This window comes from Triticum urartu, chromosome 2A (assembly GCF_056163025.1).
Source record: "Triticum urartu cultivar PI428250 chromosome 2A, HENAU_Tu73, whole genome shotgun sequence".
NCBI lineage: Eukaryota > Viridiplantae > Streptophyta > Magnoliopsida > Poales > Poaceae > Triticum > Triticum urartu.
Window position 1 is genome coordinate 624,435,019 of NC_141874.1, and position 9,521 is coordinate 624,444,539.

Here is a 9,521-nt window from a genome sequence, read left to right on the forward strand (position 1 = left end):
ATGTCTTCAGGCTGAGCATTGTCTTCATGTTGATCAGGTGCTGAAATGATAAGTTCTTCTTCAGGATGAGCTTCAGAAGGTATAATTTCTCCAGTTCCCATTAGCTTGATTGATTCACTGGATGGAACTTCATCTAGCACACTTGGCAGCTGTTCTCTTTGTGATCCGTTGGTCTCATCGAACCGCACATCCACTGTTTCAACCACTTTGTAATGAAAGAGATTGAAGACTCTGTAGGAGTGCGAATCCTTTCCATATCCAAGCATAAAACCCTCATGTGCTTTTGGTGCAAATTTTGAGGTGTGATGTGGGTCCTTGATCCAGCACCTTGCGCCAAATACTCTGAAGTAACTGACATTTGGCTTTTTACCAGTAAGGAGCTCATAAGATGTCTTGTTCAGAAGCTTGTGAAGATAAACACGACTGATTGTATGGCATGCAGTGTCAATGGCTTCAGTCCAAAATTTTCTTGGAGTCTTGTATTCATCTAGCATCGTTCTGGCCATCTCAATGAGTGTTCTGTTCTTGCGTTCGATGACGCCATTCTGCTGTGGCGTGTACGGAGCTGAGAATTCATGTGCGATGCCCAAGGTATCAAGATATGTATCAAGGCCAGTGTTCTTGAATTCAGTGCCATTGTCACTTCTGATGTGCTTTATCTTGGCGCCGTAATTGTTCATAGCTCGATTGGCGAAGCGTCTGAAGACATCCTGCACTTCAGTCTTGTAAAGGATTATGTGCACCCAAGTATATCTAGAGTAATCATCAACAATGACAAAGCCATAGAGGCAAGCAGTAGTAGTAAAAGTTGAGTAGTGAGTGGGACCAAAAAGATCCATGTGAAGCAGTTCGAAGGGTCGAGTAGTGGTCATGATTGTCTTCGAGGGATGTTTTGCCCTCGTCATCTTCCCTGCTTCACAGGCACCGCATAAGTGATCTTTCTTGAACTTGACTCCCTCGATGCCTATGACATGTTTCTTCTTCGCAAGGGTGTGGAGGTTCCTCATGCCAGCATGCCCAAGCCTCCGATGCCATAGCTAGCATTCTGAAGCCTTTGCTAGAAGACATACTGCAAGCTGTGGCCCTGCTGAGAAATCTACCACGTACAAATCATCTTTTCGATACCCTTCAAACACTAGAGACTTGTCAGATTCCATTAGTACAAGGCAACGATATTTTCCAAACATTACGATCATGTTCAAATCGCAAAGCATTGAGACAAACATTAAGTTGAAGCCAAGGGATTCAACAAGCATGACTTTATCCATGTGTTGATCCCTTGAGATTGCAACTCTACCTAGACCCAATACCTTACTTTTACCAGTGTCAGCAAATGTGATGTGGCTCTTGTCGGATGGACGTAAGGTTGAGTCCATAAGAAGACTTCTTTTGCCCGTCATGTGATTTGTACACCCACTGTCAATAATCCATTCTGAAGACTTTGAAGACACTGGTGTCGTACCCTACAGTGCAGTTAGGGGGATAGGCTTCACGAAGAGAATTGTGAAGCAAAAACATTTGACGAACCAGTGGGTTATGAAAACTTAGATCCAGATTAGGACTAATAGGGAGAGTAGCATGCGATTCACGAACGAAGTACATAATGATGCCATTCGGGCATTTTATCTTGCGCCCTACAAGATTTTTAAGGTCCCCAGCAATAGCGTCAGAAGATTTTGTTTTTCTGCTGGAGACCTTTTCCTGCAAAAGAGAGTTAAGCTTTCTTAACCACCCACATCTTCAAGGGTGGCTTAGAAGCAATAAGTCTAAGTGCAGCATCTGAGAATTTTGGTTTTGGAGCCCTAGCAAACAGTCTAGCAGGCGGACAATAGTACTCATAAGAATAGGCAGAATAATTTTTGGTCATATGAACATGACGGTTTGATGAACCGCTCTCATATTCATATGCCTGAGTATGGTTTCCCTGCAAAACATTTGCGTTAGTGTGACTCAGGTGAGTCCTCTGTCTGCATGAAGCCTTTGGACTGAGGTTTGTCTTCTTCATGTGAGGTGTCATGAAGACATTCACAGGAAGATTTTCCAGACACATTTTAGGAACCCAGATCTTCTTCATAGGCGGTCCATTCCTGCAGTTAGTACCAATGTACCTGGCAAACACTACACCATTCTGATCTTTAAACAGTACATAGTTTGCATCAAAGGATTCATCAATGATAATGGGGTTAGCACAGGTGAAGCCAGATAAATTGGATGGATCTGCTGAAGGTTCCTTTGCAGCAACCCACTTGGTTTTGGGGGTACTGCTCAGGTTTCCAGTAAGTGCCATCTGCATTTATTTTCCTTACAAACCCTACACCCTCTTTCCTAGGGTTTTGGTTCAGAATCTGCTTTTTCAGGACATCACATAGCGTCTGATGCCCTTTAAGGCTTTTGTACATCCCTGTTTCAAGCAATGTCTTCAACCTAGCATTCTCATCAGCAATAGCAGTGGTATCCTCAGCAGAGGGGTTAGTTACCACATCAACAGTTGAAGATATTGCAACAGCAGTAGCAGTGGAACATTCAGCAACAGAAGTAGCATTATCACGCTCAATGCATTTAAGACAAGGTGGTTCAAATCCTTCCTGAGCGGAATTGATCTGTTCGACGCGAAGTGACTCGTTTTCCTTTTGAAGATCTTCATGAGCCGCTCTCAATTTCTCAAGTTCTTGTTTCCTTTGAAGATAATCATAGGAAAGCTTTTCATGAGTTGTTGAGAGAGTATCATGACGTTCTTCAAGTTCCTGATACTTAACATGAAGATTTTTTATGTCTTCAATTAAGGATTCAGATCGAGTCATTTCAGCACCAAACAGATCATCGCTTCTGTCTAACAGTTTTTGAATATGTTCCATGGCTTTCTGTTGTTCAGTTGCAATTTTAGCGAGTGTTCTGTAACTGGGTTTTGAATCACAATTAGAGTCATCGTCACTAGATGTTTGATAGTGAGTAGTGCGTTTGTTTACCTTGGCACCGCGTGCCATGAAGCAGTAGGTAGGAGTGGAGTAGTCCTTGTCATTTGCATCCGTGTTGGTGATGAGGTCATTGTCTTCAGTGTTGAAGATGGACTTGGCGACGTATGCTGTAGCCAGACTTGCAATGCCAGAATCAGACTCCTCCTCAGACACCACCTCTGCCTCCTCAGAAGCGGACTCCTCCTCTGAATCCATTTCCTTGCCAACAGACGCACGTGCCTTGCCTGATGAGCTCTTCTTGTGTGATGAAGACTTTGAGGAAGACTTGGAAGAAGACTTTGAGTATTTCTTCTTCTTCTTCTTGTCGTCAGAGTCATATTCCTTGCTCTTCTTCTTCTTTTTGTTCTCATTGTCCCACTGTGGACACTCAGAGATGAAGTGGCCAAGTTTCTTGCACTTGTGACATGTTTTCTTCTTGTAGTCATGAGCAGAAGCTTCATCATTCCTTAAGCTTGATCGTGAAGACTTTCTGAAGCTTTTCTTCTTGGTGAACTTTTGAAACTTCTTCACAAGCATTGCAAGTTCCCTTCCAATGTCTTCAGGATCATCAGAACTGCTGTCAGATTCTTCTTCAGATGAGGAAACAGCTTTTGCCTTCAAGGCACGTGTTCGCCCATAGTTTGGACCATAGATTTCTCTTTTCTCAGAAAGCTGAAACTCATGTGTGTTGAGCCTCTCAAGTATGTCAGACGGATCGAGTGTCTTGAAATCAGGACGTTCTTGAATCATCAGGGCTAGGATGTCAAACGAACTATCAAGTGATCTCAGCAGCGTCTTGACGATTTCATGTTTGGTGATCTCAGTAGCGCCGAGGGCTTGAAGCTCATTTGTGATGTCAGTGAGCCGATCAAATGTGTGCTGGACATTCTCATTGTCATTTCGCTTGAAGCGATTGAAGAGATTGCGAAGAACGCTGATTCTCTGATCTCTCTGGGTTGAGATGCCTTCATTGACCTTGGAGAGCCAGTCCCAGACCAGCTTGGATGTCTTCAAAGCACTCACACGGCCATACTGTCCTTTGGTCAGATGACCACAGATGATGTTCTTGGCAGTAGAGTCCAGTTGAACGAATTTCTTGACATCAGCAGCAGTGACGCCTTCTCCAGCCTTGGGAACGGCGTTCTCGACGACATACCATAGGTCGACGTCAATGGCTTCAAGATGCATACGCATCTTATTCTTCCAGTAGGGATATTCAGTTCCATCGAAGGCGGGGCACGCAGCGGAGACTTTAATTATCCCTGTAGTCGACATAGCTAAAACTCCAGGTGGTTAAACCGAATCACACAGAACAAGGGAGCACCTTGCTCTGATACCAATTGAAAATGCGTTATATCGACTAGAGGGGGGGTGAATAGGCGATTTTTATGAAAGTCTTCAAAACGTGGAAGTTATGAAGACAAACAGCAGAGATATGCCTATTACTATGCAGCGGAAGTTAGATTACACTAGACAAGCCATGGTCAAGTATTCAATAGAGTGAAAGCACAATGACAAGTAGCTGCAGTGTAATAAGGATCAGGTAGGAAGAAGTTATGAAGCCAAACAAATCATACAGTTACGTTGTGAAGACAAAGGGTATAGCAGGCATGTAATGGCTTCACAATGAGTAACAGTAAGTAAAAGGAAGTGAAGATGAAACCAGTGACTTGTTGAAGACAATGATGTGTTGGACCAGTTCCAGTTGCTGTGACAACTGTACGTCTGGTTGGAGCGGCTAGGTATTTAAACCTTAGGACACACAGTCCCGGACACCCAGTCCTGAACACGCAGCTCAGGACACCAAGTCCTCACCGTATTCTCCTTGAGCTAAGGTCACATAGTCCTCGCCCAATCACTCAGGTAAGTCTTCAAGGTAGACTCCCAAACCTTCACAGACTTCGTTCACTGGCAATCCACAATGTCTCTTGGATGCTCAGAACGCGACGCCTAACCGTCTGGAGGATGCACAGTCCTCAAGTGTAATAAGTCTTCAGATCACTCAGACAAGAAGACTTAAGTGATGCCCAATTTACTCTGGCTCTGGGTGGTTAGGGCTTTCTCCTCGCTAGGAATTTTCTCTCAAAGGCTTCGAGGTGGGTTGCTCTCAAACGACAAAAGCCGTGCACTGAAATCTGAGCAGCCAACCATTTATGGTTGTAGGGGGTGGGCTATTTATAGCCACTTGGCAACCCGACCTGATTTGTCCGAAATGACCCTGGGTCACTAAGGAACTGACACGTGTTCCAACGGTCAGATTTCAAACTCACGCGACAACTTTACTTGGGCTACAAGCAAAGCTGACTTGTCCGGCTCTGGACAAGATTCGCTCTCATTGTCTTCACTCGAAGACATAGGTTTTTGGTTTAGGCATCACTTCAGTCATTCTGACTAGTTCTCCTGGACCCCACTTAACAGTACGGTGGTTCCTATGACTCAACACAAGAGAAAAATAACTACGAAAGATCTAAGTCTTTGAGCTCCATAGGCTTCGTAACGTGTCTTGTTTTGTCATAGTCTTCAATGTGAATATCTTCATGCACCACCTTTGACTTCAATGTCTTCATACATTTTTAGGGGTCATCTCTGGTAGTAAAACCGAATCAATGAGGGACTTCTACCTGTGTTATCCTGCAATTCTCACAAACACATTAGTCCCTCAACTAGGTTTGTCGTCAATACTCCAAAACCAACTAGGGGTGGCACTAGATGCACTTACACAACAGAAACCCCTCCGAGCAAGTTCAGCCAAAGCTAAGCAACATTTGTGCGAGGAACCATCACCCTTGGGTATACAAAATGCACAAGTTATTTAATTAAGTAATTCACTAACTAAGAAATGTTACAATTTGGAAAGCCAGAAGATGAAACTGTTAATATCTTCAAACAAACAAAGGACATTTTAAAGTTTACAACTCACAAAGGGACCTCGGTAAAAAGCTGCAAGATTGCTGATTAAAAACTTCTTCAGACAGAGGAATAAGTATTTACTTTTAGCTTGAGGGCTACACACTTCGGGTAAATGAAAATATGAAGACTTCACGAAGTGTATCCCTGCAAGAAAAAGGACGTCGCCAGAAGTAAAAAGGCTGTAAGATTGATGATAAAAATTTCTTCAGACAGAGAGGAATAAGTATTTACTTTTAGCTTGAGGGCTACAAACTTCAGGTAAATGAAAATATGAAGAGTTCACAAAGTGCATCCCTGCAAAAAAATCCACAAAGCGTCTTTCAGTATAAAAACTCCATCGAAGACTATAGTGCTACGCGCGACATCACATATTCGGATAGAACATAAATACTTCCCGAGAAAATATTTACTTTTTGCAAAGATTCAATCATTGTTGTAGATAATTTATCTGACAGGAAGAAAAAAAATGACTTTTTGAAGCATGTGCACACTTCATATGATAATGAAACTTAAGCGTACACCAATGCCCATGAAATTTACTTTATATGTGGCAACAATGGCAATAGAGCATCATCTTCTAGCAGAAACATTAAACCATGGCAGTCCAGACAAACAGCAGCGTCGCAATTGTATGCAAAGCGACATCTAGCAACAGCCATATCTAGCAACAGTTCATTAAAAATAGCAGTAGCAATCCCCACAGAGAGCTCCATTTGACCAGTGTGTGCCTCTTCTCCACACATCACCATCGCTCCTTCTCCCTTGACCTTGTCCACCAGCCAGTGCCGCTCATCCTCTTCTCCATCCAGCCTACGAGCTGCCTCGCTCCCAGCTTCTTCCAACCTACGGCCGGTCATGCTCCATCCCCATGCCACGACGTCCCCCCGTGTTCCAGCCACACCCATAGCTCCGTTCCTCTACCCCGACCGTTGCCAGGGTGATTGCTGCCGCACGATCCCCGTGCTCCCCCCGCCCGCCCGTGTTCTAGCCACACCCATGGCTCCGTTCCTCTTCCTCGACCACGGCAAGGGCAATAAATGCCGCCGATCCCGCCGGACTCCGTCACCGGAGCAACCACACCGGTCGTCCCACCATCTCTCCTCTTCCTCCTTCCCTCGGTACTCTATCATGCGCCTCACTTCTCCTGCTCCTCGTCCTCTCCTTCCCTCCAGTCTCTCTCTCTCCCATGCATCTCTCTTTCTCTCAATCCCTCTCTCTGGTTTGGCGCATACCTACAGGAGCTTGCCCCTGCCGGAAACCTCGCCCGGTTCCCCCTGCCCCATGCACCGCGGTGTGGGAGGAATGGGGGCGTGGTGGCGGAGGCAACCCAAACACCAGGCGTCTCGAGTTATCTTGCGGAAGACACAGGGATTGTTGAATCGTGTTTTTTTGCAGAAGAACATCATGGAGTGCGGGTTAATTCCAGGGAATACCAGGAGCTTTTTTGCAAAAGGTGCACGACGGTGAACCCGGAGACTCAATCCGTGCTTTATTATTAGGGAGAGATAAATAAATAAATAGCAGAGGCCCTGTCGGGTCAGCTTTGTTCTCATTCGAAGACGTTGAGCAAATTGCAGTCCAACAGCAAACTATGTCATCAAATTCAAGTTTCACAGCCAAATATGAGTACAACTAAACAACAATGTCATCATGTTTTAGTTGTCATACAATCACCAAACACAAATCAGCATACATAACAAGTGATGTTCTCACAGCAAAAATACTAAACAACATGTTCATCAGGTTTCAGTTGTCATAGCAAACACAATTTCACATAGTAGATAAAAAAACATCTTCTGACAGGAAAATACGACAAAAGCAATGTAATCATCATCCGCAGCAGAAGCGTCAACATCTTCGCCATGTGTATCAGTCTGAATCGTAATTCCCCATGGTGTCATCTTCTTCTTCGTCCTCAACGTTCTCGAACGTTGGCTTCTTCTTGATCAACTCTTGTATGTCCACAACACGACAGGCAATCTTTTCGCCGGCGTCATTGATGTGATGGTTCTCAAAGATATTAGGAACATCTGTGTTATCTTGTACATCGGGAGCAGTGTAAGCATCATCTTGTTGTGCAACTTCATTAAACGAATTCCTCTGCTCAAACCTTTGCAATACTCTCCAGTCATCGCTACGTGCAAATGTGTCTTCCAAGAAAAAAGATATGTGTTGCTTGATTTTCCAAAATAAAAGGCTCGTTGGTCTGGTACGCCGCCTTGACATTGATAGATTTGAAATAATCATCTGCTCTGGGTTTTGCGATCTTGGAAAACAGGTTATACCAACGACGACACAACAAAACCACACACCGATGATCCTCGAAACTGGAGATATACTACAACTAAACAATGTCTGTTATGTTAGCATACATTTCAGTTGTCTCTTTGTCATACGTATCCGTGCTCATGATGGCACTGTTTTGTGTCTTCCTGCCTTCGTCTCATGCAAGGGTGTTGTAGCGCGCATCTCCAACAACGCAAGATTCATAATGTCTTACCCGAGTATCAGGACCCATTGCTAGTGAGTAAAGGGCATCATCAATTGCCTGCCCATCCTCCCGCATATTCTTAACCTATGGTTAGAAAATAGACAAGCTGATCATCTTATGTACTCAATATATTAAAAAAACTGACAGTGCACTTCAAAAGCTTACATGGTTCTTGAACCATTTCGCAAATCCTACCATAACCACTTTGTTAATGTTTCTTAGATTTTGCGGCAGTAACTCCTCTTTGTAGATGCTGCACAACATAGTGACCGCGTCAAACATCTAAATATATAAGAATGTGCTGCAAGTTTAGTAGATTACGATGTATAAGCTGCAGTACTGCACTTACTTGATATAAGGTAATATCTCAGGACAGTTATTCAACACATACCAAACCATTTTGTCCAAATCTTTAGGTTTGTCCTATTGTCGACTCTTCCCTGTAACTCGAACAGAATAATCGAAAACATTGAGCCCGGGATTGTCTTCACCCACCTCTTTGCTAAGCTGATCAGCTGTTTCAATGTATTTTGAGCAGAATGTCAATGCTTCTGTAGCAATGTAGGCCTCTGCAATGGAACCCTCGGGTCTAGCTCTGTTCCTAACATAGCCCTTGAAAGTGCCTAGCCGCCTTTCAATAGGGTACATCCAGCCATACTGTACTGGACCTCTAAGTAGTGCCTCATCAGGTAGATGAACAACCAAATGCACCATCACATCAAAGAAGGCTGGAGGATATATCTTCAAAAGGTCGCATAGGATAGTTGGTATCTTGTCTCTAAGATGCTCCAAAGCATCTATCCTGATATTCCTACTGCAGAGTTCCCTGAAGAATTGTCCCAACTCTGCAACTGCTCTGTATAAGTCAAGGCGGCCCAATCCTCTAAGGATAACAGGTAAAACCCTTTGAAGTAGGACGTGGCAGTCATGAGTTTTCAACCCTTGTACCTTGTTTCCATCTGCACTGACTCTCCTTTCAGGATTGGAAGAAAATCCATGTGGGAATCTCACACGTGACAGGACCTCGCAGAATTCTTTTCTTTTTACATTGTCCAAGACGTACACAGCTGGTGCCATATCCCGTGGTTTACCTTCATCTTGCACCTGCAAATCCTTTCTGATACCCAGGTGTTTCAAATCAATCCTAGATTTTAAGGTATCTTTCG